Source organism: Carlito syrichta, unplaced genomic scaffold (genome assembly GCF_000164805.1).
Source record: "Carlito syrichta isolate Samal-C Ts95f unplaced genomic scaffold, Tarsius_syrichta-2.0.1 Scaffold79434, whole genome shotgun sequence".
Taxonomy (NCBI): domain Eukaryota; kingdom Metazoa; phylum Chordata; class Mammalia; order Primates; family Tarsiidae; genus Carlito; species Carlito syrichta.
The window spans coordinates 246,953-255,227 of NW_007023530.1; the positions used below are offsets into that span (position 1 = coordinate 246,953).

An 8,275-nucleotide genomic window follows, 5' to 3' on the forward strand; every position below is an offset into this window, starting at 1 on the left:
CCTGCAAACTAGAGATAAAGCAGAAGTAGTCTGTCAACTGGAAGCAACCAGGAGTACCTCTCTACTCTTCCCCCAATGCTTACACACCCAATGCCAAAAACCCAAATCACTGGGACACAAGATGGTCTTCACTAGTTATTCTGCCCTCTGAAACTCATACTAGAGTTAGGGGAATGTCAAGTTGAAAGGCCAATTGCTCCCAGGGTCAGTATTCTCCTTTGGGCAGTAGCCTGGTTGTCTGCTCTTTTCCCCTTCAAGGAGTGCCCCTTGTATGCCTACCCAAGACCTATTCTTTCTCTTGGGCGAGGCCAAATGTCATCCCCTCCAGAATGTCTGCTCCGTCCACCCCAGACCATAAACATCTCTCCCTCTTCTGAGATCTCACCTATGGCAGTGTCACTATCTCCTGTAACCCTGTGACAGTTCTGCTCACTCCTGTAGGTAAGACGTCTTCTAGACTGACCACAGGGTTCCTGAGGACAGGGCTGTGACCCACTCCTCTAACCAACTCCAAACACAGTGGTAAGCAAATAGCAGGGCTCAAAAAAGTAGAATGTAAGCTGCAGAGATCTGTGTAGCAATCCTGACAGCACAGAGAAAAACTCTACAGATGAGAGAAGCAGAGAGAGTAACTGTTCAGGGAGAATGAGGAACAACAAAGGTGGGAATGGGGAGCAGGCAGAGAGGATGTATTTGCACCCAGGACCGAAAAGCCCTCTTACACCAGGTTCCCATCACTGCACTCCACACTTTGCCATTGACGAGGTTCTCATTAGAATCAGGACCCTAAGAAATTCTGGTTCCCTGTGGTGGTGGGATGGTTGGAAAGGGCAGAATGGCAGCACTGTCAGAGGGTACAACCTGTACTATCTCTATCCTTTTTTTCCTCTACCCAAGCCATACAGATTAAGGAAGGGCCTTTTCCTTAGCATCCCCACTTCCAGGTCATCCCAGTTGCCTTCTTGAGTTCTTGCCCTGGGGAAGCCAGGTGATGACATTGATGCCCTACTTGACCCGGACATGCCTTGCATCTGCTCATTAACCCCAGAGCCTTCTCAGTTCCCACTCCATCAACAAGACGCTCTAAGACTCACTCCCTGCCACCCAGCCAGTCTGGCTCTGGACCATGGCTTCAAGCTGACTCATGGGGCAGGACTGCAGGGGGGGCAGGGCAGGGTAAGCCAACACTCACCCCTCCTGCAGAGGGTGGGCAGCAGCTGGCATCAAACAGCTGTGCCAGGCTGTGGCTGGCAAAGACTACAGCTCCCAACATGCCAAGGGAGCAAGGCCAGCAAAAACAACAAGTCCCAGAATACGTCTGTACCCTCAGACACCTGCTAGGCCTGGGAGGTGGATAAGGTGGGTATTGCTATAGGTACAGCTTCTGGGCTCATTCTCTTTCTCTTCAGTATTAAAGAGATTCATTCCTACCCCGGTCAAAGAGAGTGACAAGAAGAAGAATTCCGATCCATGTGCTTTTCACCCTCATCCTGTGCAGAGAGAACTGCTGCCAGCTGCTCTACATTTTGTCCCTACACATGTCCACACAAGCTAGGGGGACTGTTCCCAGGGATCACCACTGTGGGTAGGAAGGTTCACCCTTTGCTCTCTCACCAACCCCTTGGTCCTAGCCTAGAGCCCTTCAACCTCAGTGGAGAGGGAGCAGACCTCTGCAGCCCCTCTAAACTAAGCCCAGCAGACTCACCTCGATTCCTGGACTCCTTGTTCTGGACGATCCCCTAGCCCCTGTTTAGCCACCCAGGTCCTTTCTCACTCCTCCTCCCCACAGCCTGGGCAGGCCCCATACTGTACTGGAGCTTCGGAGATTTGCTTTTACCCTCTAGCACACACTCACCCCACTCCCAAATTGGCTCCGCCGCGGTGGCCGCTGCTCCGGGCCTTTCCGTCCCGTTCCGATCCCTCCCCTCCGATCCCGGTCCTCCCTGCCACGGGCCCCCAACCCAGACAAAGGGTGGCTCAGGCTGAGCCCTGCTCTGCTAGGCTCTTCTCTGTTCAGCTTCGTGTGCAACACTAGCGGACCCTGGCGCACGCAGCCCCCCAGCCGCTGCCGCGCCCCTCCCTGCGACGGTCCCTCCCCGGGGCCGCCCCGGCTCCGCGCCGCCGACTCCGCTGCCCCTCTGACTCACAGGCCATTTCCTACCAGCTGATGGGGCCGCCCGCCCCGCCCAGCGCCCCACCACCCCCGCCGCGGCGGCCACGACCGCCACGCCCCCCAAGGCCACGCCCTCCCTGGAAAGCGACCATATTCATTGGTCCATCAGAGGCCAGCCTCCCCGCGACCTCAAGTGTGGGCCACGCCCCCTCCAGGAGACGCACGCCTATTGGTCCACAAGGGGGCAGGCCTACCCAAGGTCGCCCCGCCCATTTTCTTAACCCTACATCTGCCAGAATCCGAAGTCACACTCTGCCCTGCCATTAACCCTTTCAAAGGCATAGGCTTCCCATTTCTCAAGCCCTCTCCCTCGCTTTTACGAAGCTGATCAATAGGCTGTTCCAGGGCTTTCACAGATCCACAGGCCTCACAGTCAGCCTGTTCTTCCCATACCAGGCCCCAGGCCCCAAATATCCCCACTTTCATTCCTCTCTCTCCACCTTTCAAACCAGAGTTCCAGAGCCAGAGGACTACTGGAGTCCAGGAAGCATCCTTCATGCCACAGCAGAAGAAAAAGGCTTGAAGTGGGTCCCTATCGCCTTCCATGCTAGGAAATGGTATTCTTCCTTACCCTACTCTATATCAGTGTTCTTTTGCCTTAGTTAGAGGGATCCTCAAGGGCTACTGAGAGAGATACATTTTAATTTCAGGGAACCAGCATTACTGTATTCTTTGTGTCTCTGAACTCTCATTCTGAGACCAGGGTGTCCCATCCCTTCTGCCAGCATATTTTCTACTCACAGGCCCCTGTTCAAGGAGGTAGAGAACACAGGGAAGTGGCATAGGAAGGCTTCTGCCTCGAGTGGGGGAAATGAGTCCCACTCTTGTGATGGAGCTCACCCCCATGACTCACAGCTCCCTCGAAACTCTCCACCCTCCCCGAGTCACTGAGGCCCAGGCCCAGCCCAGACCCAGCCAAATCAAATGGCAGCAGAACCAGCATCCCTAACCCTGTCCTCCTATTCTTTAAATGATCAAGAGAAAAACTTTTGCAAGGATTGGGCATTCGATGACACTTTTTAGAGGGGCTGCTCTCAAGGCAACCTAAGAAAATTGACAGTCCTGTCTACCCTGCCATCTGTACTTGTCAGCAAGTCATAGTTTGGAACTTGAGAGGCTTCTCCCAATCATCCATAGAAGCAGAAGGCAAACACCAGAGCCAAAAGACAGCCCATTCTTCTTTTTTTTTTTTTTTCACTCTGTTGTCCAGGCTGGAGTGCAGAAGCACGCACGCTCATGGTGACCCCAGCATCAACCTGCTGGGCTCTGGTGATCCTTCTGCCTCAGACTTCCAAGTAGCTGAAACTACAGGCACGTGCTACCATGCCCAGCTAAGTTTTTATTTATTGTAGAGACGGGGCTCACCAAGCTGCCCGGGTTAGTCTCGAACCTGTGGACTCAGGCAATCCACTCGCCTTGGCCTCCCAAAGTGTTGGGATTACAAGTTGAGCCACTGAGCCCGGCTGACAGTCCATTCTTCTACAGTTCAGAAGCCACAGAAGACCCAAGGTCCTAGTTTCTGCCTTGCCTATGTTGTGGGCCTCCCCTCCCCACCCTGCCCTGAGGTTGTCATTAGACAGTAAAAAGAGGCTCCTCTCCCCCTACTTCTTCCTTGTGCTCTGGGCTTAGGAGAGACAAGCAAGTAGCAGTTTCTCTAAGCCCCCTTCTCCTCACCTCAGACCAGGAGGAAAACCCTAAAAAAGAACCAAGTTCCCTTGGACTGACCTCCTTGTTGGTTTTCTAATTGAACAAAACAGGATTAAGGGAATTTTTAACACCCTGATCAAAATTGCAGAGTATCAATGTAAAAGCCTACTTGTCTTAGTAAATCTTACTAAGAAGACAGAGACACAGAACACTGTAGGAAAGGAATAATCTCTTAGCAACCCCACCTTGTTCTATCTTACTGCCACTAAGGAAGGCCAGTCTTAGTCACCTACAAAGGTCAGAGAACAATATTTCAGGGTGAAATATCCAAGATATTTCAGGCCTCAGTGTGCCCAGGGAAAGCTGCAAAGTACAATCAAGAGACTTTTCCTACTTGCCCTAAATTTACCGTGTTTTTAAAAAATATGTAGCAGTTATCACTACCTGGCCTCTTCATCTCTCTCTCTCTCTCTCTCTCTCTCTCTCACTTTATTTCTCCCCTTATTAGAATAGAAGTTCCATAAGAGCAGCAACTTTGTTTGATTCATGCTCATATTTTCAGTCAACATTAGTGCCTGGCACATGGTAGGTGCTCAATAAACATTAGCTAAAAAAAACAATGAGCCCTGGGCTGACTGAACAGTAACCAGGAGACCTGGATCCTATATCCTGCTTTTTCACTGTGAGGCCTTAGGAATCACTCTTTGGCCATAAATTTTCAAATCTGTAAAATGGGGGCTTTGCATAAACAATGACAACTCTGGTCTTTAACTACAATAATCCAAATGGCTGTTGTTCACTCATATCCATTTTTGAGGATAGGCCCAAGCATCTCAACAGTCAGCTGCTTGCAGCAAAGCTGCAAGCCTATATACTCTAGCCTCGGCGCAGCAAACTGATGCCCTTTCTTTTCACGCCCCACCCACTCACACAAACCGCCTGAGTCCTGAGGAAGCTGGAGTAAGTCTGCCCTAGGCCCGCCCTCTCAGAGAAACTGTCTGGGAAGCAGTGTTGCCATAGCAATCAGCTCCTCCTCAAAAGGCTTCAGCTTGCCCTCCTTTACCCCACCCTACCCCAGGGCTTTGTCTGTCCTCAGCATACCCCCCCCACCCCCAGCCAGTCTCTCAGCTACCGGGTGGTTGTGTGAGGAGGCTGGCTTGGGGCCCCCTTCAGCAACACTGTCACACTCATTCAGCCACTGTGTGGAAAGCAAGTCTTTTCCCACCCTCTCCCAGCCAGCCCAGGGGCAAAAAGAACTCTGGCACTACATCAAGTCCCCTCAGGGAAACAGAGGAGCCCTCAAGAGGACTAGGTTCTAGTCTCAGTTCTGATAACTTCCAAGCCTGGAGTGTGGGAGCCACTCCCTCTTCCTCCTCTAGCAGAGGCTGGAACTTCACATCGCTTCCTGGGTTCAGCTTATAATAGTGGCCAACCTCCCAAAGGAGATTAAAGACCCTCAATACTCCTCACCACTTTTCCCCTTCCTTAAAAAAGCCCTAGGATTTCCCTCAAGGGTGGGGAAAATCAGTCTGTAGCGAGTGGTAAAACGTGCCTACCAGTCACTTGGGGAACTGTTGGGAGTTACCCTGGTGGTAGTAGTGGAGGTGGGGTCTGAGCCCTGCTCCTGGTTACCAGGGTCTCTAGTCATTGAGTACAAAATCCCTGGCAGGGCACAGCTCCTAGATGGGCAAGGACCAGGCCAGGCCCCAGGGCAAGGAAGGAAGTGGGAAGTGAGCACACCCAGAGCATAAGGGCAGGGCAAAGAAGGGGGAGGAGGGGGAGACAGAGACCAAGGCCAGCTTCTGGGAGGAACAGGAACTGGGGTGGGGGGTTGACAGGAACAAAGTGGGGGAAGGGTCCCCAGGCACATCAGCTAGGGGAAGAAACTCGTCTCAGCTGGCCAGGTCCAAAGTATACTGAAGAGATATTCACACAAGCCCTGGTGACAATCAGGGCCTGGCTCCTCTCTAAGGGCGCCCAGGCCTGAAGGTGGAGGTAGTGGCTGAACAGCCAGGAGCACGACAGACTGGCTTCTTCCCTAATTCCATCATCCTCACTTCCACAACACATAACACAAATGTCTTCCTGAAGTTATTACAATGCCCTACAAACTGTTACTTTTTCAAAGTACTGAAGGTTCCCTCCCTCCACTGGGGCCTCCAAGCCCTTCCCCTCACACAGTGCCCGCAGCCCCGTCTCCTCTTCCTCCACACAGCCCCTCCGGCCCGTCCACACTCTGGACCACCAGCCCTTCTCCATCACACGGCCCCCCTTCCCTAAAGCACCACCGAATCCCCTCCGGCTCATGTAGAGCCTCAACCCTCAACATCAGACAGTGACACTGCCCCCTGACATTGTACCTCCCACCCCACAAAGCACTCCCTCCCTTCCCCCACACAGGCCCCTGGAGAATGCACCTTCTTGCCCACACATTAAGTCCCCAACTGCTCCCGATTCCGTATCTTTCCCCAACATACAGCAGTCTCCAGATTCTTTCTATCCCTAACGGTACCCCTCGGCAAAGCGCACCCCGTCCCTGCCCCTTCTTCCACGCACACCCCGCCCCACACCTGTTAAGTTCCGTGGGTCCTGTGGCACTTGAGGAGGTGGTAGTGGTGGGGGCAGTAACTGAGCAGCCCTAGCCGCAGCCTCGGCCTGCAAACCTCGCCCCTTCGGGCCAAGCCCCGCCCCCGCAACGCCCGGACCCACCCTCTCCTTGTCCCACCTTCCACCTTCCCCGGGCTTGTCCCCTTTCCCCGATTCTTTAATCACTCGGGCTCCTCCCCTTGTGGTCCGGGCCCCGCCCCCTCTGGGCCCGCCCCTTCTCGTCTTCTTTGCATTTCCCCAGGATCCTCCGCTCTTCCAAGGCTCCACCCCCTGACCCCGCCCCCTTTTGGTCTCTCCGCCTCTCGTCAGGACCCGCCCCCTCGGAGTCCAGCCAGGCAGAACCCACGCCAGGCCCGCTTCCGCCACGAGCCCCCTCCGAGCCTTCCGCGGCCCCTTCTCCCGCTCGCCTCAGCCCGGCGCTCGCGCTCCAGCCCGGATCCGTTGGCTCTGATGGGCGGCGGCGGCCCCAATGGATGACGGAGGAGACAAAGTGATGGCTGCGGGTCGCCTGAGGTCCCACCCCGGCCACGTGCGGCTACTGTGATGACAGGTTTAGAGGGGCGGGGCCTCGGCCGGCTGGCCGAGCGCCAAAGCTGGCGGGTTTGGGGCGGGGGTGGGGTGCGGGCGCCCGGGCCAAAGCCGCCGGCCGGAGGGCTGGGAGCCCAGGCCCGGCTCTCGCTGCTTCGCGCTGGTGTGAGCTGCCTGCGTAACGGGACCCTCTTTATAAGGACTTCTGGGTTGGCTTGTGCGTTTGCCCTGACAGGGGAAGTCTGTAAGGTCGGCAAGGTAGCGCAAGGAATCGGAGGGTTCTGCGAAAGTAGTGGAATCTGGGCGGTGGGGTTTCGGATTTGAGGTTGAGCAGTTTTTGAAGCCTACGCTGTGCCGGCGCGCCCGCGTGCTGGAGTTCAGCGAGGAGGTCTGTGAATTTTAGGAGTGTAAATGTGAGTACGGAGTCAGGAGGGCCTGCAATTGCTGAAAAAGAGTGGGGCCTTTTTTTGGGTACAGGTGTCCAATGGACTACGGGACAGTTGCATATGCTGTGAGCTCCGGGAGACACGGAGGGGAAGTCTGAGTTACCGGTAGATGGCAGCACGGGACACTTGCAGAAATGAGCGGCCACCTGGGCTCAGCGGCCACCTGGGGCCTCTCTGAGCGCCCACGGGTGGGTAAGACCTGATCGGGTTCTCTACAAGTTTAGATTCTTTAAGCCCTGTGGTTGATGTAATTCACTTGAAGTGGCGTGGTCAACCCGGCACGGTGGCTCACACCTGTAATCCCAGCACTTTGGGAAGCCGAAGCGAGAGCTTCGCCTGAGCCCACGGGTTCAAGACCAACCTGGGTACCTTGGCGAGATTTCATCTCTACATAAATCAAAAAATTAGGCCGGACTCGGTGGCTCAGCCTGTAACCCCAGCACTTTGGGAGGCCGAGGCAAGTGGTTTGCCTGAGCCCGCGGGTTCGAGACCAGCCCGGGCAACTTGGTGAGACCTTATCTCTACAATAAATCAAAAACATCAGCCGGGCGTGGTAGAGTGCACCAGTAGTTCCGGCTACTTGGAAGGCTGAGGCAGTAGTAGTTCGTCTGAGTCCAGCAGTTCTAGGCTGCGATGGCCATGAGTTTGCCACTGCACTCCAGCCTGGACAACAGAGTGAGACTCCAACTCAAAAAAATAAAAAATCAGCCGGGCTCGGTGGCTCAGCCTGTAATCCCAGCACTTTGGGAGGCTGAGGTGAGTGGATCGCCTGAGCCCGCGGGTTCAAGACACGCCTGGGCAGGCGAGACCTCATCTCTACAATAAATCAAAAAATTAGCTGGGCGTGGTAGCACACGCCTGTAGTTCCAGCTAC

At 54.7% G+C, this 8,275-nt stretch overlaps 1 protein-coding gene across 1 annotated transcript in view; it reads right to left on the bottom strand.

Moving 5' to 3' along the window:
- The window catches only part of FAM214B (family with sequence similarity 214 member B), an 11,889-nt gene extending 5,333 nt beyond the window's left edge, over positions 1-6,556 (bottom strand). The window contains exon 1 of the mRNA XM_008054702.2: positions 6,238-6,556. The gene's annotated coding sequence lies outside the window, so the exon portion shown is untranslated. The remainder of the gene's footprint in view (positions 1-6,237) is intronic.
- Between the last annotated feature and the right edge of the window lie 1,719 nt (positions 6,557-8,275).